General features: G+C 47.0%; 48 non-coding genes and 3 pseudogenes across 48 annotated transcripts in view; all 51 read left to right on the top strand.

Annotated features, from left to right (window-relative positions):
- LOC146228994 (5S ribosomal RNA) overlaps positions 1-88 on the top strand; it is a 119-nt gene extending 31 nt beyond the window's left edge. Inside the window, exon 1 of the ribosomal RNA XR_014742909.1 lies at positions 1-88. This exon is cut by the window's left edge and continues 31 nt beyond it. This is a non-coding gene — a ribosomal RNA (5S ribosomal RNA).
- Positions 89-266: 178 nt separating this feature from the next.
- Positions 267-385, top strand: LOC146228993 (5S ribosomal RNA). The gene has a single exon (XR_014742908.1). It is a non-coding gene; the product is annotated as a 5S ribosomal RNA (ribosomal RNA).
- A 178-nt stretch (positions 386-563) lies between these two features.
- On the top strand, positions 564-682 carry LOC146228992 (5S ribosomal RNA). Its single transcript, XR_014742907.1, has one exon. It is a non-coding gene; the product is annotated as a 5S ribosomal RNA (ribosomal RNA).
- A 178-nt stretch (positions 683-860) lies between these two features.
- LOC146228991 (5S ribosomal RNA) lies at positions 861-979 on the top strand (annotated as a pseudogene).
- Positions 980-1,151: 172 nt separating this feature from the next.
- LOC146228990 (5S ribosomal RNA) lies at positions 1,152-1,270 on the top strand. The gene has a single exon (XR_014742906.1). It is a non-coding gene; the product is annotated as a 5S ribosomal RNA (ribosomal RNA).
- Positions 1,271-1,446: 176 nt separating this feature from the next.
- Positions 1,447-1,565, top strand: LOC146228989 (5S ribosomal RNA). The gene has a single exon (XR_014742905.1). It is a non-coding gene; the product is annotated as a 5S ribosomal RNA (ribosomal RNA).
- A 176-nt stretch (positions 1,566-1,741) lies between these two features.
- Positions 1,742-1,860, top strand: LOC146228988 (5S ribosomal RNA). The gene has a single exon (XR_014744892.1). It is a non-coding gene; the product is annotated as a 5S ribosomal RNA (ribosomal RNA).
- Positions 1,861-2,050: 190 nt separating this feature from the next.
- Positions 2,051-2,169, top strand: LOC146228987 (5S ribosomal RNA; annotated as a pseudogene).
- A 182-nt stretch (positions 2,170-2,351) lies between these two features.
- LOC146228986 (5S ribosomal RNA) lies at positions 2,352-2,470 on the top strand. The gene has a single exon (XR_014746290.1). It is a non-coding gene; the product is annotated as a 5S ribosomal RNA (ribosomal RNA).
- A 178-nt stretch (positions 2,471-2,648) lies between these two features.
- On the top strand, positions 2,649-2,767 carry LOC146228985 (5S ribosomal RNA). Its single transcript, XR_014742904.1, has one exon. It is a non-coding gene; the product is annotated as a 5S ribosomal RNA (ribosomal RNA).
- Positions 2,768-2,947: 180 nt separating this feature from the next.
- LOC146228984 (5S ribosomal RNA) lies at positions 2,948-3,066 on the top strand. Its single transcript, XR_014742903.1, has one exon. It is a non-coding gene; the product is annotated as a 5S ribosomal RNA (ribosomal RNA).
- Positions 3,067-3,250: 184 nt separating this feature from the next.
- LOC146228983 (5S ribosomal RNA) lies at positions 3,251-3,369 on the top strand. The gene has a single exon (XR_014742902.1). It is a non-coding gene; the product is annotated as a 5S ribosomal RNA (ribosomal RNA).
- Positions 3,370-3,553: 184 nt separating this feature from the next.
- Positions 3,554-3,672, top strand: LOC146228982 (5S ribosomal RNA). Its single transcript, XR_014742901.1, has one exon. It is a non-coding gene; the product is annotated as a 5S ribosomal RNA (ribosomal RNA).
- Positions 3,673-3,846: 174 nt separating this feature from the next.
- LOC146228981 (5S ribosomal RNA) lies at positions 3,847-3,965 on the top strand. The gene has a single exon (XR_014742899.1). It is a non-coding gene; the product is annotated as a 5S ribosomal RNA (ribosomal RNA).
- A 176-nt stretch (positions 3,966-4,141) lies between these two features.
- Positions 4,142-4,260, top strand: LOC146228980 (5S ribosomal RNA). Its single transcript, XR_014742898.1, has one exon. It is a non-coding gene; the product is annotated as a 5S ribosomal RNA (ribosomal RNA).
- Positions 4,261-4,442: 182 nt separating this feature from the next.
- LOC146228979 (5S ribosomal RNA) lies at positions 4,443-4,561 on the top strand. Its single transcript, XR_014744891.1, has one exon. It is a non-coding gene; the product is annotated as a 5S ribosomal RNA (ribosomal RNA).
- A 176-nt stretch (positions 4,562-4,737) lies between these two features.
- On the top strand, positions 4,738-4,856 carry LOC146228978 (5S ribosomal RNA). Its single transcript, XR_014745639.1, has one exon. It is a non-coding gene; the product is annotated as a 5S ribosomal RNA (ribosomal RNA).
- Positions 4,857-5,036: 180 nt separating this feature from the next.
- Positions 5,037-5,155, top strand: LOC146228977 (5S ribosomal RNA). Its single transcript, XR_014742897.1, has one exon. It is a non-coding gene; the product is annotated as a 5S ribosomal RNA (ribosomal RNA).
- Positions 5,156-5,333: 178 nt separating this feature from the next.
- On the top strand, positions 5,334-5,452 carry LOC146228976 (5S ribosomal RNA). Its single transcript, XR_014745294.1, has one exon. It is a non-coding gene; the product is annotated as a 5S ribosomal RNA (ribosomal RNA).
- Positions 5,453-5,630: 178 nt separating this feature from the next.
- LOC146228975 (5S ribosomal RNA) lies at positions 5,631-5,749 on the top strand. The gene has a single exon (XR_014742895.1). It is a non-coding gene; the product is annotated as a 5S ribosomal RNA (ribosomal RNA).
- A 184-nt stretch (positions 5,750-5,933) lies between these two features.
- On the top strand, positions 5,934-6,052 carry LOC146228974 (5S ribosomal RNA). Its single transcript, XR_014742894.1, has one exon. It is a non-coding gene; the product is annotated as a 5S ribosomal RNA (ribosomal RNA).
- Positions 6,053-6,236: 184 nt separating this feature from the next.
- LOC146228973 (5S ribosomal RNA) lies at positions 6,237-6,355 on the top strand. The gene has a single exon (XR_014742893.1). It is a non-coding gene; the product is annotated as a 5S ribosomal RNA (ribosomal RNA).
- A 174-nt stretch (positions 6,356-6,529) lies between these two features.
- Positions 6,530-6,648, top strand: LOC146228972 (5S ribosomal RNA). Its single transcript, XR_014742892.1, has one exon. It is a non-coding gene; the product is annotated as a 5S ribosomal RNA (ribosomal RNA).
- A 176-nt stretch (positions 6,649-6,824) lies between these two features.
- LOC146228971 (5S ribosomal RNA) lies at positions 6,825-6,943 on the top strand. Its single transcript, XR_014742891.1, has one exon. It is a non-coding gene; the product is annotated as a 5S ribosomal RNA (ribosomal RNA).
- A 182-nt stretch (positions 6,944-7,125) lies between these two features.
- On the top strand, positions 7,126-7,244 carry LOC146228970 (5S ribosomal RNA). The gene has a single exon (XR_014744890.1). It is a non-coding gene; the product is annotated as a 5S ribosomal RNA (ribosomal RNA).
- Positions 7,245-7,420: 176 nt separating this feature from the next.
- On the top strand, positions 7,421-7,539 carry LOC146228969 (5S ribosomal RNA). The gene has a single exon (XR_014745638.1). It is a non-coding gene; the product is annotated as a 5S ribosomal RNA (ribosomal RNA).
- Positions 7,540-7,719: 180 nt separating this feature from the next.
- LOC146228968 (5S ribosomal RNA) lies at positions 7,720-7,838 on the top strand. The gene has a single exon (XR_014742890.1). It is a non-coding gene; the product is annotated as a 5S ribosomal RNA (ribosomal RNA).
- Positions 7,839-8,014: 176 nt separating this feature from the next.
- LOC146228967 (5S ribosomal RNA) lies at positions 8,015-8,133 on the top strand. Its single transcript, XR_014745293.1, has one exon. It is a non-coding gene; the product is annotated as a 5S ribosomal RNA (ribosomal RNA).
- A 174-nt stretch (positions 8,134-8,307) lies between these two features.
- On the top strand, positions 8,308-8,426 carry LOC146228966 (5S ribosomal RNA). The gene has a single exon (XR_014746021.1). It is a non-coding gene; the product is annotated as a 5S ribosomal RNA (ribosomal RNA).
- Positions 8,427-8,604: 178 nt separating this feature from the next.
- LOC146228965 (5S ribosomal RNA) lies at positions 8,605-8,723 on the top strand. The gene has a single exon (XR_014746249.1). It is a non-coding gene; the product is annotated as a 5S ribosomal RNA (ribosomal RNA).
- Positions 8,724-8,895: 172 nt separating this feature from the next.
- Positions 8,896-9,004, top strand: LOC146228964 (5S ribosomal RNA; annotated as a pseudogene).
- Positions 9,005-9,180: 176 nt separating this feature from the next.
- On the top strand, positions 9,181-9,299 carry LOC146228963 (5S ribosomal RNA). The gene has a single exon (XR_014742889.1). It is a non-coding gene; the product is annotated as a 5S ribosomal RNA (ribosomal RNA).
- A 184-nt stretch (positions 9,300-9,483) lies between these two features.
- Positions 9,484-9,602, top strand: LOC146228962 (5S ribosomal RNA). The gene has a single exon (XR_014744888.1). It is a non-coding gene; the product is annotated as a 5S ribosomal RNA (ribosomal RNA).
- Positions 9,603-9,780: 178 nt separating this feature from the next.
- Positions 9,781-9,899, top strand: LOC146228961 (5S ribosomal RNA). The gene has a single exon (XR_014744704.1). It is a non-coding gene; the product is annotated as a 5S ribosomal RNA (ribosomal RNA).
- Positions 9,900-10,075: 176 nt separating this feature from the next.
- LOC146228960 (5S ribosomal RNA) lies at positions 10,076-10,194 on the top strand. Its single transcript, XR_014742887.1, has one exon. It is a non-coding gene; the product is annotated as a 5S ribosomal RNA (ribosomal RNA).
- Positions 10,195-10,370: 176 nt separating this feature from the next.
- LOC146228959 (5S ribosomal RNA) lies at positions 10,371-10,489 on the top strand. The gene has a single exon (XR_014742886.1). It is a non-coding gene; the product is annotated as a 5S ribosomal RNA (ribosomal RNA).
- Positions 10,490-10,663: 174 nt separating this feature from the next.
- Positions 10,664-10,782, top strand: LOC146228958 (5S ribosomal RNA). The gene has a single exon (XR_014742885.1). It is a non-coding gene; the product is annotated as a 5S ribosomal RNA (ribosomal RNA).
- Positions 10,783-10,970: 188 nt separating this feature from the next.
- Positions 10,971-11,089, top strand: LOC146228957 (5S ribosomal RNA). Its single transcript, XR_014745636.1, has one exon. It is a non-coding gene; the product is annotated as a 5S ribosomal RNA (ribosomal RNA).
- Positions 11,090-11,261: 172 nt separating this feature from the next.
- Positions 11,262-11,380, top strand: LOC146228956 (5S ribosomal RNA). The gene has a single exon (XR_014742884.1). It is a non-coding gene; the product is annotated as a 5S ribosomal RNA (ribosomal RNA).
- A 172-nt stretch (positions 11,381-11,552) lies between these two features.
- LOC146228955 (5S ribosomal RNA) lies at positions 11,553-11,671 on the top strand. Its single transcript, XR_014742883.1, has one exon. It is a non-coding gene; the product is annotated as a 5S ribosomal RNA (ribosomal RNA).
- A 184-nt stretch (positions 11,672-11,855) lies between these two features.
- LOC146228954 (5S ribosomal RNA) lies at positions 11,856-11,974 on the top strand. Its single transcript, XR_014745292.1, has one exon. It is a non-coding gene; the product is annotated as a 5S ribosomal RNA (ribosomal RNA).
- A 172-nt stretch (positions 11,975-12,146) lies between these two features.
- Positions 12,147-12,265, top strand: LOC146228953 (5S ribosomal RNA). The gene has a single exon (XR_014742882.1). It is a non-coding gene; the product is annotated as a 5S ribosomal RNA (ribosomal RNA).
- A 176-nt stretch (positions 12,266-12,441) lies between these two features.
- LOC146228952 (5S ribosomal RNA) lies at positions 12,442-12,560 on the top strand. The gene has a single exon (XR_014742881.1). It is a non-coding gene; the product is annotated as a 5S ribosomal RNA (ribosomal RNA).
- Positions 12,561-12,742: 182 nt separating this feature from the next.
- On the top strand, positions 12,743-12,861 carry LOC146228951 (5S ribosomal RNA). The gene has a single exon (XR_014746320.1). It is a non-coding gene; the product is annotated as a 5S ribosomal RNA (ribosomal RNA).
- A 226-nt stretch (positions 12,862-13,087) lies between these two features.
- Positions 13,088-13,206, top strand: LOC146228950 (5S ribosomal RNA). The gene has a single exon (XR_014745635.1). It is a non-coding gene; the product is annotated as a 5S ribosomal RNA (ribosomal RNA).
- Positions 13,207-13,380: 174 nt separating this feature from the next.
- On the top strand, positions 13,381-13,499 carry LOC146228949 (5S ribosomal RNA). Its single transcript, XR_014742880.1, has one exon. It is a non-coding gene; the product is annotated as a 5S ribosomal RNA (ribosomal RNA).
- A 188-nt stretch (positions 13,500-13,687) lies between these two features.
- On the top strand, positions 13,688-13,806 carry LOC146228948 (5S ribosomal RNA). The gene has a single exon (XR_014745633.1). It is a non-coding gene; the product is annotated as a 5S ribosomal RNA (ribosomal RNA).
- A 172-nt stretch (positions 13,807-13,978) lies between these two features.
- On the top strand, positions 13,979-14,097 carry LOC146228947 (5S ribosomal RNA). Its single transcript, XR_014742879.1, has one exon. It is a non-coding gene; the product is annotated as a 5S ribosomal RNA (ribosomal RNA).
- A 172-nt stretch (positions 14,098-14,269) lies between these two features.
- Positions 14,270-14,388, top strand: LOC146228946 (5S ribosomal RNA). Its single transcript, XR_014742878.1, has one exon. It is a non-coding gene; the product is annotated as a 5S ribosomal RNA (ribosomal RNA).
- Positions 14,389-14,572: 184 nt separating this feature from the next.
- Positions 14,573-14,691, top strand: LOC146228945 (5S ribosomal RNA). The gene has a single exon (XR_014745291.1). It is a non-coding gene; the product is annotated as a 5S ribosomal RNA (ribosomal RNA).
- Positions 14,692-14,863: 172 nt separating this feature from the next.
- LOC146228944 (5S ribosomal RNA) lies at positions 14,864-14,982 on the top strand. The gene has a single exon (XR_014742876.1). It is a non-coding gene; the product is annotated as a 5S ribosomal RNA (ribosomal RNA).
- The last annotated feature ends 18 nt before the right edge of the window (positions 14,983-15,000 follow it).

The following is a 15,000-nucleotide window of genomic DNA, read 5'->3' as shown; positions in this document are numbered from 1 at the left end:
ATCTCGTCTGATCTCGGAAGCTAAGCAGGGTCGGGCCTGGTTAGTACTTGGATGGGAGACCGCCTGGGAATACCAGGTGCTGTATGCTCTTTTGCTCATTCACTTAGAAACTGACATCTTGCAATGTGCACAAGTAGTCCTTCATGAAAGGGGCTGGAAGCTGTTTTCATTTTGACACGAGAGAGAGAGAGAGAGAGAGAGACTACCTTGCATTGTCAATTGCTAAATCTGTATATGGATAAGTAGCCTATGGTTGTCAACTTATTTCGTACGGCCATACCAGCCTGGCAACGCCCGATCTCGTCTGATCTCGGAAGCTAAGCAGGGTCGGGCCTGGTTAGTACTTGGATGGGAGACCGCCTGGGAATACCAGGTGCTGTATGCTCTTTTGCTCATTCACTTAGAAACTGACATCTTGCAATATGCACAAGTAGTCCTTCATGAAAGGGGCTGGAAGCTGTTTTCATTTTGACACGAGAGAGAGAGAGAGAGAGAGAGACTACCTTGCATTGTCAATTGCTAAATCTGTATATGGATAAGTAGCCTATGGTTGTCAACTTATTTCGTACGGCCATACCAGCCTGGCAACGCCCGATCTCGTCTGATCTCGGAAGCTAAGCAGGGTCGGGCCTGGTTAGTACTTGGATGGGAGACCGCCTGGGAATACCAGGTGCTGTATGCTCTTTTGCTCATTCACTTAGAAACTGACATCTTGCAATGTGCACAAGTAGTCCTTCATGAAAGGGGCTGGAAGCTGTTTTCATTTTGACACGAGAGAGAGAGAGAGAGAGAGAGACTACCTTGCATTGTCAATTGCTAAATCTGTATATGGATAAGTAGCCTATGGTTGTCAACTTATTTCGTACGGCCATACCAGCCTGGCAACGCCCAATCTCGTCTGATCTCGGAAGCTAAGCAGGGTCGGGCCTGGTTAGTACTTGGATGGGAGACCGCCTGGGAATACCAGGTGCTGTATGCTCTTTTGCTCATTCACTTAGAAACTGACATCTTGCAATATGCACAAGTAGTCCTTCATGAAAGGGGCTGGAAGCTGTTTTCATTTTGACACGAGAGAGAGAGAGAGAGACCACCTTGCATTGTCAATTGCTAAATCTGTATATGGATAAGTAGCCTATGGTTGTCAACTTATTTCGTACGGCCATACCAGCCTGGCAACGCCCGATCTCGTCTGATCTCGGAAGCTAAGCAGGGTCGGGCCTGGTTAGTACTTGGATGGGAGACCGCCTGGGAATACCAGGTGCTGTATGCTCTTTTGCTCATTCACTTAGAAACTGACATCTTGCAATATGCACAAGTAGTCCTTCATGAAAGGGGCTGGAAGCTGTTTTCATTTTGACACGAGAGAGAGAGAGAGAGAGAGACTACCTTGCATTGTCAATTGCTAAATCTGTATATGGATAAGTAGCCTATGGTTATCAACTTATTTCGTACGGCCATACCAGCCTGGCAACGCCCGATCTCGTCTGATCTCGGAAGCTAAGCAGGGTCGGGCCTGGTTAGTACTTGGATGGGAGACCGCCTGGGAATACCAGGTGCTGTATGCTCTTTTGCTCATTCACTTAGAAACTGACATCTTGCAATATGCACAAGTAGTCCTTCATGAAAGGGGCTGGAAACTGTTTTCATTTTGACACGAGAGAGAGAGAGAGAGAGAGACCACCTTGCATTGTGAATTGCTAAATCTGTATATGGATAAGTAGCCTATGGTTGTCAACTTATTTCGTACGGCCATACCAGCCTGGCAACGCCCGATCACGTCTGATCTCGGAAGCTAAGCAGGGTCGGGCCTGGTTAGTACTTGGATGGGAGACCGCCTGGGAATACCAGGTGCTGTATGCTCTTTTGCTCATTCACTTAGAAACTGACATCTTGCAATATGCACAAGTAGTCCTTCATGAAAGGGGATGGAAGCTGTTTTCATTTTGACACGAGAGAGAGAGAGAGAGAGAGAGAGAGAGAGAGAGACTACCTTGCATTGTCAATTGCTAAATCTGTATATGGATAAGTAGCCTATGGTTGTCAACTTATTTCGTACGGCCATACCAGCCTGGCAACGCCTGATCTCGTCTGATCTTGGAAGCTAAGCAGGGTCGGGCCTGGTTAGTACTTGGATGGGAGACCGCCTGGGAATACGAGGTGCTGTATGCTCTTTTGCTCATTCACTTAGAAACTGAAATCTTGCAATATGCACAAGTAGTCCTTCATGAAAGGGGCTGGAAGCTGTTTTCATTTTGACACGAGAGAGAGAGAGAGAGAGAGAGAGAGACCACCTTGCATTGTCAATTGCTAAATCTGTATATGGATAAGTAGCCTATGGTTGTCAACTTATTTCGTACGGCCATACCAGCCTGGCAACGCCCGATCTCGTCTGATCTCGGAAGCTAAGCAGGGTCGGGCCTGGTTAGTACTTGGATAGGAGACCGCCTGGGAATACCAGGTGCTGTATGCTCTTTTGCTCATTCACTTAGAAACTGACATCTTGCAATATGCACAAGTAGTCCTTCATGAAAGGGGCTGGAAGCTGTTTTCATTTTGACACGAGAGAGAGAGAGAGAGAGAGAGACTACCTTGCATTGTCAATTGCTAAATCTGTATATGGATAAGTAGCCTATGGTTGTCAACTTATTTCGTACGGCCATACCAGCCTGGCAACGCCCGATCTCGTCTGATCTCGGAAGCTAAGCAGGGTCGGGCCTGGTTAGTACTTGGATGGGAGACCGCCTGGGAATACCAGGTGCTGTATGCTCTTTTGCTCATTCACTTAGAAACTGAAATCTTGCAATATGCACAAGTAGTCCTTCATGAAAGGGGCTGGAAGCTGTTTTCATTTTGACACGAGAGAGAGAGAGAGAGAGAGAGAGACCACCTTGCATTGTCAATTGCTAAATCTGTATATGGATAAGTAGCCTATGGTTGTCAACTTATTTCGTACGGCCATACCAGCCTGGCAACGCCCGATCTCGTCTGATCTCGGAAGCTAAGCAGGGTCGGGCCTGGTTAGTACTTGGATGGGAGACCGCCTGGGAATACCAGGTGCTGTATGCTCTTTTGCTCATTCACTTAGAAACTGACATCTTGCAATATGCACAAGTAGTCCTTCATGAAAGGGGCTGGAAGCTGTTTTCATTTTGACACGAGAGAGAGAGAGAGAGAGAGAGAGAGAGACTACCTTGCATTGTCAATTGCTAAATCTGTATATGGATAAGTAGCCTATGGTTGTCAACTTATTTCGTACGGCCATACCAGCCTGGCAACGCCCGATCTCGTCTGATCTCGGAAGCTAAGCAGGGTCGGGCCTGGTTAGTACTTGGATGGGAGACCGCCTGGGAATACCAGGTGCTGTATGCTCTTTTGCTCATTCACTTAGAAACTGACATCTTGCAATATGCACAAGTAGTCCTTCATGAAAGGGGCTGGAAGCTGTTTTCATTTTGACACGAGAGAGAGAGAGAGAGAGAGAGAGAGAGACTACCTTGCATTGTCAATTGCTAAATCTGTATATGGATAAGTAGCCTATGGTTGTCAACTTATTTCGTACGGCCATACCAGCCTGGCAACGCCCGATCTCGTCTGATCTCGGAAGCTAAGCAGGGTCGGGCCTGGTTAGTACTTGGATGGGAGACCGCCTGGGAATACCAGGTGCTGTATGCTCTTTTGCTCATTCACTTAGAAACTGACATCTTGCAATATGCACAAGTAGTCCTTCATGAAAGGGGCTGGAAGCTGTTTTCATTTTGACACGAGAGAGAGAGAGAGAGAGACTACCTTGCATTGTCAATTGCTAAATCTGTATATGGATAAGTAGCCTATGGTTGTCAACTTATTTCGTACGGCCATACCAGCCTGGCAACGCCCGATCTCGTCTGATCTCGGAAGCTAAGCAGGGTCGGGCCTGGTTAGTACTTGGATGGGAGACCGCCTGGGAATACCAGGTGCTGTATGCTCTTTTGCTCATTCACTTAGAAACTGACATCTTGCAATATGCACAAGTAGTCCTTCATGAAAGGGGCTGGAAGCTGTTTTCATTTTGACACAAGAGAGAGAGAGAGAGAGAGACTACCTTGCATTGTCAATTGCTAAATCTGTATATGGATAAGTAGCCTATGGTTGTCAACTTATTTCGTACGGCCATACCAGCCTGGCAACGCCCGATCTCGTCTGATCTCGGAAGCTAAGCAGGGTCGGGCCTGGTTAGTACTTGGATGGGAGACCGCCTGGGAATACCAGGTGCTGTATGCTCTTTTGCTCATTCACTTAGAAACTGACATCTTGCAATATGCACAAGTAGTCCTTCATGAAAGGGGCTGGAAACTGTTTTCATTTTGACACGAGAGAGAGAGAGAGAGAGAGAGAGAGACCACCTTGCATTGTGAATTGCTAAATCTGTATATGGATAAGTAGCCTATGGTTGTCAACTTATTTCGTACGGCCATACCAGCCTGGCAACGCCCGATCACGTCTGATCTCGGAAGCTAAGCAGGGTCGGGCCTGGTTAGTACTTGGATGGGAGACCGCCTGGGAATACCAGGTGCTGTATGCTCTTTTGCTCATTCACTTAGAAACTGACATCTTGCAATATGCACAAGTAGTCCTTCATGAAAGGGGCTGGAAGCTGTTTTCATTTTGACACGAGAGAGAGAGAGAGAGAGAGACTACCTTGCATTGTCAATTGCTAAATCTGTATATGGATAAGTAGCCTATGGTTGTCAACTTATTTCGTACGGCCATACCAGCCTGGCAACGCCTGATCTCGTCTGATCTCGGAAGCTAAGCAGGGTCGGGCCTGGTTAGTACTTGGATGGGAGACCGCCTGGGAATACCAGGTGCTGTATGCTCTTTTGCTCATTCACTTAGAAACTGAAATCTTGCAATATGCACAAGTAGTCCTTCATGAAAGGGGCTGGAAGCTGTTTTCATTTTGACACGAGAGAGAGAGAGAGAGAGAGAGAGACCACCTTGCATTGTCAATTGCTAAATCTGTATATGGATAAGTAGCCTATGGTTGTCAACTTATTTCGTACGGCCATACCAGCCTGGCAACGCCCGATCTCGTCTGATCTCGGAAGCTAAGCAGGGTCGGGCCTGGTTAGTACTTGGATGGGAGACCGCCTGGGAATACCAGGTGCTGTATGCTCTTTTGCTCATTCACTTAGAAACTGACATCTTGCAATATGCACAAGTAGTCCTTCATGAAAGGGGCTGGAAGCTGTTTTCATTTTGACACGAGAGAGAGAGAGAGAGAGAGAGACTACCTTGCATTGTCAATTGCTAAATCTGTATATGGATAAGTAGCCTATGGTTGTCAACTTATTTTGTACGGCCATACCAGCCTGGCAACGCCCGATCTCGTCTGATCTCGGAAGCTAAGCAGGGTCGGGCCTGGTTAGTACTTGGATGGGAGACCGCCTGGGAATACCAGGTGCTGTATGCTCTTTTGCTCATTCACTTAGAAACTGACATCTTGCAATATGCACAAGTAGTCCTTCATGAAAGGGGCTGGAAGCTGTTTTCATTTTGACACGAGAGAGAGAGAGAGAGAGAGAGACCACCTTGCATTGTCAATTGCTAAATCTGTATATGGATAAGTAGCCTATGGTTGTCAACTTATTTCGTACGGCCATACCAGCCTGGCAACGCCCGATCTCGTCTGATCTCGGAAGCTAAGCAGGGTCGGGCCTGGTTAGTACTTGGATGGGAGACCGCCTGGGAATACCAGGTGCTGTATGCTCTTTTGCTCATTCACTTAGAAACTGACATCTTGCAATATGCACAAGTAGTCCTTCATGAAAGGGGCTGGAAGCTGTTTTCATTTTGACACGAGAGAGAGAGAGAGAGAGAGAGAGAGAGACTACCTTGCATTGTCAATTGCTAAATCTGTATATGGATAAGTAGCCTATGGTTGTCAACTTATTTCGTACGGCCATACCAGCCTGGCAACGCCCGATCTCGTCTGATCTCGGAAGCTAAGCAGGGTCGGGCCTGGTTAGTACTTGGATGGGAGACCGCCTGGGAATACCAGGTGCTGTATGCTCTTTTGCTCATTCACTTAGAAACTGACATCTTGCAATATGCACAAGTAGTCCTTCATGAAAGGGGCTGGAAGCTGTTTTCATTTTGACACGAGAGAGAGAGAGAGAGAGAGAGAGAGAGACTACCTTGCATTGTCAATTGCTAAATCTGTATATGGATAAGTAGCCTATGGTTGTCAACTTATTTCGTACGGCCATACCAGCCTGGCAACGCCCGATCTCGTCTGATCTCGGAAGCTAAGCAGGGTCGGGCCTGGTTAGTACTTGGATGGGAGACCGCCTGGGAATACCAGGTGCTGTATGCTCTTTTGCTCATTCACTTAGAAACTGACATCTTGCAATATGCACAAGTAGTCCTTCATGAAAGGGGCTGGAAGCTGTTTTCATTTTGACACGAGAGAGAGAGAGAGAGAGACTACCTTGCATTGTCAATTGCTAAATCTGTATATGGATAAGTAGCCTATGGTTGTCAACTTATTTCGTACGGCCATACCAGCCTGGCAACGCCCGATCTCGTCTGATCTCGGAAGCTAAGCAGGGTCGGGCCTGGTTAGTACTTGGATGGGAGACCGCCTGGGAATACCAGGTGCTGTATGCTCTTTTGCTCATTCACTTAGAAACTGACATCTTGCAATATGCACAAGTAGTCCTTCATGAAAGGGGCTGGAAGCTGTTTTCATTTTGACACAAGAGAGAGAGAGAGAGAGAGACTACCTTGCATTGTCAATTGCTAAATCTGTATATGGATAAGTAGCCTATGGTTGTCAACTTATTTCGTACGGCCATACCAGCCTGGCAACGCCCGATCTCGTCTGATCTCGGAAGCTAAGCAGGGTCGGGCCTGGTTAGTACTTGGATGGGAGACCGCCTGGGAATACCAGGTGCTGTATGCTCTTTTGCTCATTCACTTAGAAACTGACATCTTGCAATATGCACAAGTAGTCCTTCATGAAAGGGGCTGGAAACTGTTTTCATTTTGACACGAGAGAGAGAGAGAGAGAGAGAGAGAGACCACCTTGCATTGTGAATTGCTAAATCTGTATATGGATAAGTAGCCTATGGTTGTCAACTTATTTCGTACGGCCATACCAGCCTGGCAACGCCCGATCACGTCTGATCTCGGAAGCTAAGCAGGGTCGGGCCTGGTTAGTACTTGGATGGGAGACCGCCTGGGAATACCAGGTGCTGTATGCTCTTTTGCTCATTCACTTAGAAACTGACATCTTGCAATATGCACAAGTAGTCCTTCATGAAAGGGGCTGGAAGCTGTTTTCATTTTGACACGAGAGAGAGAGAGAGAGAGAGACTACCTTGCATTGTCAATTGCTAAATCTGTATATGGATAAGTAGCCTATGGTTGTCAACTTATTTCGTACGGCCATACCAGCCTGGCAACGCCTGATCTCGTCTGATCTCGGAAGCTAAGCAGGGTCGGGCCTGGTTAGTACTTGGATGGGAGACCGCCTGGGAATACCAGGTGCTGTATGCTCTTTTGCTCATTCACTTAGAAACTGAAATCTTGCAATATGCACAAGTAGTCCTTCATGAAAGGGGCTGGAAGCTGTTTTCATTTTGACACGAGAGAGAGAGAGAGAGAGAGAGAGACCACCTTGCATTGTCAATTGCTAAATCTGTATATGGATAAGTAGCCTATGGTTGTCAACTTATTTCGTACGGCCATACCAGCCTGGCAACGCCCGATCTCGTCTGATCTCGGAAGCTAAGCAGGGTCGGGCCTGGTTAGTACTTGGATGGGAGACCGCCTGGGAATACCAGGTGCTGTATGCTCTTTTGCTCATTCACTTAGAAACTGACATCTTGCAATATGCACAAGTAGTCCTTCATGAAAGGGGCTGGAAGCTGTTTTCATTTTGACACGAGAGAGAGAGAGAGAGAGAGACTACCTTGCATTGTCAATTGCTAAATCTGTATATGGATAAGTAGCCTATGGTTGTCAACTTATTTTGTACGGCCATACCAGCCTGGCAACGCCCGATCTCGTCTGATCTCGGAAGCTAAGCAGGGTCGGGCCTGGTTAGTACTTGGATGGGAGACCGCCTGGGAATACCAGGTGCTGTATGCTCTTTTGCTCATTCACTTAGAAACTGACATCTTGCAATATGCACAAGTAGTCCTTCATGAAAGGGGCTGGAAGCTGTTTTCATTTTGACACGAGAGAGAGAGAGAGAGAGACTACCTTGCATTGTCAATTGCTAAATCTGTATATGGATAAGTAGCCTATGGTTGTCAACTTATTTCGTACGGCCATACCAGCCTGGCAACGCCCGATCTCGTCTGATCTCGGAAGCTAAGCAGGGTCGGGCCTGGTTAGTACTTGGATGGGAGACCGCCTGGGAATACCAGGTGCTGTATACTCTTTTGCTCATTCACTTAGAAACTGACATCTTGCAATATGCACAAGTAGTCCTTCATGAAAGGGGCTGGAAGCTGTTTTCATTTTGACACGAGAGAGAGAGAGAGAGAGAGAGACTACCTTGCATTGTCAATTGCTAAATCTGTATATGGATAAGTAGCCTATGGTTGTCAACTTATTTCGTACGACCATACCAGCCTGGCAACGCCCGATCTCGTCTGATCTCGGAAGCTAAGCAGGGTCGGGCCTGGTTAGTACTTGGATGGGAGACCGCCTGGGAATACCAGGTGCTGTATGCTCTTTTGCTCATTCACTTAGAAACTGAAATCTTGCAATATGCACAAGTAGTCCTTCATGAAAGGGGCTGGAAGCTGTTTTCATTTTGACACGAGAGAGAGAGAGAGAGACCACCTTGCATTGTCAATTGCTAAATCTGTATATGGATAAGTAGCCTATGGTTGTCAACTTATTTCGTACGGCCATACCAGCCTGGCAACGTCTGATCTCGGAAGCTAAGCAGGGTCGGGCCTGGTTAGTACTTGGATGGGAGACCGCCTGGGAATACCAGGTGCTGTATGCTCTTTTGCTCATTCACTTAGAAACTGACATCTTGCAATATGCACAAGTAGTCCTTCATGAAAGGGGCTGGAAGCTGTTTTCATTTTGACACGAGAGAGAGAGAGAGAGAGAGACTACCTTGCATTGTCAATTGCTAAATCTGTATATGGATAAGTAGCCTATGGTTGTCAACTTATTTCGTACGGCCATACCAGCCTGGCAACGCCCGATCTCGTCTGATCTCGGAAGCTAAGCAGGGTCGGGCCTGGTTAGTACTTGGATGGGAGACCGCCTGGGAATACCAGGTGCTGTATGCTCTTTTGCTCATTCACTTAGAAACTGACATCTTGCAATATGCACAAGTAGTCCTTCATGAAAGGGGCTGGAAACTGTTTTCATTTTGACACGAGAGAGAGAGAGAGAGAGAGAGAGAGAGACCACCTTGCATTGTGAATTGCTAAATCTGTATATGGATAAGTAGCCTATGGTTGTCAACTTATTTCGTACGGCCATACCAGCCTGGCAACGCCCGATCACGTCTGATCTCGGAAGCTAAGCAGGGTCGGGCCTGGTTAGTACTTGGATGGGAGACCGCCTGGGAATACCAGGTGCTGTATGCTCTTTTGCTCATTCACTTAGAAACTGACATCTTGCAATATGCACAAGTAGTCCTTCATGAAAGGGGCTGGAAGCTGTTTTCATTTTGACACGAGAGAGAGAGAGAGAGAGAGAGACTACCTTGCATTGTCAATTGCTAAATCTGTATATGGATAAGTAGCCTATGGTTGTCAACTTATTTCGTACAGCCATACCAGCCTGGCAACGCCCGATCTCGTCTGATCTCGGAAGCTAAGCAGGGTCGGGCCTGGTTAGTACTTGGATGGGAGACCGCCTGGGAATACCAGGTGCTGTATGCTCTTTTGCTCATTCACTTAGAAACTGAAATCTTGCAATATGCACAAGTAGTCCTTCATGAAAGGGGCTGGAAGCTGTTTTCATTTTGACACGAGAGAGAGAGAGAGAGAGAGACCACCTTGCATTGTCAATTGCTAAATCTGTATATGGATAAGTAGCCTATGGTTGTCAACTTATTTCGTACGGCCATACCAGCCTGGCAACGCCCGATCTCGTCTGATCTCGGAAGCTAAGCAGGGTCGGGCCTGGTTAGTACTTGGATGGGAGACCGCCTGGGAATACCAGGTGCTGTATGCTCTTTTGCTCATTCACTTAGAAACTGACATCTTGCAATATGCACAAGTAGTCCTTCATGAAAGGGGCTGGAAGCTGTTTTCATTTTGACACGAGAGAGAGAGAGAGAGAGAGACTACCTTGCATTGTCAATTGCTAAATCTGTATATGGATAAGTAGCCTATGGTTGTCAACTTATTTCGTACGGCCATACCAGCCTGGCAACGCCCGATCTCGTCTGATCTCGGAAGCTAAGCAGGGTCGGGCCTGGTTAGTACTTGGATGGGAGACCGCCTGGGAATACCAGGTGCTGTATGCTCTTTTGCTCATTCACTTAGAAACTGACATCTTGCAATATGCACAAGTAGTCCTTCATGAAAGGGGCTGGAAGCTGTTTTCATTTTGACACGAGAGAGAGAGAGAGAGAGATTACCTTGCATTGTCAATTGCTAAATCTGTATATGGATAAGTAGCCTATGGTTGTCAACTTATTTCGTACGGCCATACCAGCCTGGCAACGCCCGATCTCGTCTGATCTCGGAAGCTAAGCAGGGTCGGGCCTGGTTAGTACTTGGATGGGAGACCGCCTGGGAATACCAGGTGCTGTATGCTCTTTTGCTCATTCACTTAGAAACTGACATCTTGCAATATGCACAAGTAGTCCTTCATGAAAGGGGCTGGAAGCTGTTTTCATTTTGACACGAGAGAGAGAGAGAGAGAGAGAGAGAGAGAGAGACTACCTTGCATTGTCAATTGCTAAATCTGTATATGGATAAGTAGCCTATGGTTGTCAACTTATTTCGTACGGCCATACCAGCCTGGCAACGCCTGATCTCGTCTGATCTCGGAAGCTAAGCAGGGTCGGGCCTGGTTAGTACTTGGATGGGAGACCGCCTGGGAATACCAGGTGCTGTATGCTCTTTTGCTCATTCACTTAGAAACTGAAATCTTGCAATATGCACAAGTAGTCCTTCATGAAAGGGGCTGGAAGCTGTTTTCATTTTGACACGAGAGAGAGAGAGAGAGACCACCTTGCATTGTCAATTGCTAAATCTGTATATGGATAAGTAGCCTATGGTTGTCAACTTATTTCGTACGGCCATACCAGCCTGGCAACGCCCGATCTCGTCTGATCTCGGAAGCTAAGCAGGGTCGGGCCTGGTTAGTACTTGGATGGGAGACCGCCTGGGAATACCAGGTGCTGTATGCTCTTTTGCTCATTCACTTAGAAACTGACATCTTGCAATATGCACAAGTAGTCCTTCATGAAAGGGGCTGGAAGCTGTTTTCATTTTGACACGAGAGAGAGAGAGAGAGACTACCTTGCATTGTCAATTGCTAAATCTGTATATGGATAAGTAGCCTATGGTTGTCAACTTATTTCGTACGGCCATACCAGCCTGGCAACGCCCGATCTCGTCTGATCTCGGAAGCTAAGCAGGGTCGGGCCTGGTTAGTACTTGGATGGGAGACCGCCTGGGAATACCAGGTGCTGTATGCTCGTTTGCTCATTCACTTAGAAACTGACATCTTGCAATATGCACAAGTAGTCCTTCATGAAAGGGGCTGGAATCTGTTTTCATTTTGACACGAGAGAGAGAGAGAGAGAGAGAGAGAGAGACTACCTTGCATTGTCAATTGCTAAATCTGTATATGGATAAGTAGCCTATGGTTGTCAACTTATTTTGTACGGCCATACCAGCCTGGCAACGCCCGATCTCGTCTGATCTCGGAAGCTAAGCAGGGTCGGGCCTGGTTAGTACTTGGATGGGAGACCGCCTGGGAATACCAGGTGCTGTATGCTCTTTTGCTCATTCACTTAGAAACTGAAATCTTGCAATATGCACAAGTAGTCCTTCATGAAAGGGGCTGGAAGCTGTTTTCATTTTGACACGAGAGAGAGAGAGAGAGACCACCTTGCATTGTAAATTGCTAAATCTGTATATGGATAAGTAGCCTATGGTTGTCAACTTATTTCGTACGGCCATACCAGCCTGGCAACGCCCGATCTCGTCTGATCTCGGAAGCTAAGCAGGGTCGGGCCTGGTTAGTACTTGGATGGGAGACCGCCTGGGAATACCAGGTGCTGTATGCTCTTTTGCTCATTCACTTAGAAACTGACATCTTGCAATATGCACAAGTAGTCCTTCATGAAAGGGGCTGGAAGCTGTTTTCATTTTGACACGAGAGAGAGAGAGAGAGAGAGACTACCTTGCATTGTCAATTGCTAAATCTGTATATGGATAAGTAGCCTATGGTTGTCAACTTATTTCGTACGGCCATACCAGCCTGGCAACGCCCGATCTCGTCTGATCTCGGAAGCTAAGCAGGGTCGGGCCTGGTTAGTACTTGGATGGGAGACCGCCTGGGAATACCAGGTGCTGTATGCTCTTTTGCTCATTCACTTAGAAACTGACATCTTGCAATATGCACAAGTAGTCCTTCATGAAAGGGGCTGGAAACTGTTTTCATTTTGACACGAGAGAGAGAGAGAGAGAGAGAGAGAGACCACCTTGCATTGTGAATTGCTAAATCTGTATATGGATAAGTAGCCTATGGTTGTCAACTTATTTCGTACGGCCATACCAGCCAGGCAACGCCCGATCACGTCTGATCTCGGAAGCTAAGCAGGGTCGGGCCTGGTTAGTACTTGGATGGGAGACCGCCTGGGAATACCAGGTGCTGTATGCTCTTTTGCTCATTCACTTAGAAACTGACATCTTGCAATATGCACAAGTAGTCCTTCATGAAAGGGGCTGGAAGCTGTTTTCATTTTGACACGAGAGAGAGAGAGAGAGAGAGAGAGAGAGAGAGAGAGAGAGAGAGAGAGAGAGAGAGAGAGAGAGAGAGAGACTACCTTGCATTGTCAATTGCTAAATCTGTATATGGATAAGTAGCCTATGGTTGTCAACTTATTTCGTACGGCCATACCAGCCTGGCAACGCCTGATCTCGTCTGATCTCGGAAGCTAAGCAGGGTCGGGCCTGGTTAGTACTTGGATGGGAGACCGCCTGGGAATACCAGGTGCTGTATGCTCTTTTGCTCATTCACTTAGAAACTGAAATCTTGCAATATGCACAAGTAGTCCTTCATGAAAGGGGCTGGAAGCTGTTTTCATTTTGACACGAGAGAGAGAGAGAGAGAGACCACCTTGCATTGTCAATTGCTAAATCTGTATATGGATAAGTAGCCTATGGTTGTCAACTTATTTCGTACGGCCATACCAGCCTGGCAACGCCCGATCTCGTCTGATCTCGGAAGCTAAGCAGGGTCGGGCCTGGTTAGTACTTGGATGGGAGACCGCCTGGGAATACCAGGTGCTGTATGCTCTTTTGCTCATTCACTTAGAAACTGACATCTTGCAATATGCACAAGTAGTCCTTCATGAAAGGGGCTGGAAGCTGTTTTCATTTTGACACGAGAGAGAGAGAGAGAGAGAGAGAGAGAGAGAGACTACCTTGCATTGTCAATTGCTAAATCTGTATATGGATAAGTAGCCTATGGTTGTCAACTTATTTCGTACGGCCATACCAGCCTGGCAACGCCTGATCTCGTCTGATCTCGGAAGCTAAGCAGGGTCGGGCCTGGTTAGTACTTGGATGGGAGACCGCCTGGGAATACCAGGTGCTGTATGCTCTTTTGCTCATTCACTTAGAAACTGAAATCTTGCAATATGCACAAGTAGTCCTTCATGAAAGGGGCTGGAAGCTGTTTTCATTTTGACACGAGAGAGAGAGAGAGAGACCACCTTGCATTGTCAATTGCTAAATCTGTATATGGATAAGTAGCCTATGGTTGTCAACTTATTTCGTACGGCCATACCAGCCTGGCAACGCCCGATCTCGTCTGATCTCGGAAGCTAAGCAGGGTCGGGCCTGGTTAGTACTTGGATGGGAGACCGCCTGGGAATACCAGGTGCTGTATGCTCTTTTGCTCATTCACTTAGAAACTGACATCTTGCAATATGCACAAGTAGTCCTTCATGAAAGGGGCTGGAAGCTGTTTTCATTTTGACACGAGAGAGAGAGAGAGAGACTACCTTGCATTGTCAATTGCTAAATCTGTATATGGATAAGTAGCCTATGGTTGTCAACTTATTTCGTACGGCCATACCAGCCTGGCAACGCCCGATCTCGTCTGATCTCGGAAGCTAAGCAGGGTCGGGCCTGGTTAGTACTTGGATGGGAGACCGCCTGGGAATACCAGGTGCTGTATGCTCGTTTGCTCATTCACTTAGAAACTGACATCTTGCAATATGCACAAGTAGTCCTTCATGAAAGGGGCTGGAATCTGTTTTCATTTTGACACGAGAGAGAGAGAGAGAGAGAGAGAGAGAGACTACCTTGCATTGTCAATTGCTAAATCTGTATATGGATAAGTAGCCTATGGTTGTCAACTTATTTTGTACGGCCATACCAGCCTGGCAACGCCCGATCTCGTCTGATCTCGGAAGCTAAGCAGGGTCGGGCCTGGTTAGTACTTGGATGGGAGACCGCCTGGGAATACCAGGTGCTGTATGCTCTTTTGCTCATTCACTTAGAAACTGAAATCTTGCAATATGCACAAGTAGTCCTTCATGAAAGGGGCTGGAAGCTGTTTTCATTTTGACACGAGAGAGAGAGAGAGAGACCACCTTGCATTGTAAATTGCTAAATCTGTATATGGATAAGTAGCCTATGGTTGTCAACTTATTTCGTACGGCCATACCAGCCTGGCAACGCCCGATCTCGTCTGATCTCGGAAGCTAAGCAGGGTCGGGCCTGGTTAGTACTTGGATGGGAGACCGCCTGGGAATACCAGGTGCTGTATGCTCTTTTGCTCATTCACTTA

Source organism: Hypomesus nipponensis, chromosome 24, assembly GCF_054491055.1.
Source record: "Hypomesus nipponensis isolate SF chromosome 24, ASM5449105v1, whole genome shotgun sequence".
NCBI lineage: Eukaryota > Metazoa > Chordata > Actinopteri > Osmeriformes > Osmeridae > Hypomesus > Hypomesus nipponensis.
Note: the sequence above shows the minus strand (reverse complement) of the source record. Positions and strands in the feature narration are given on the sequence as shown.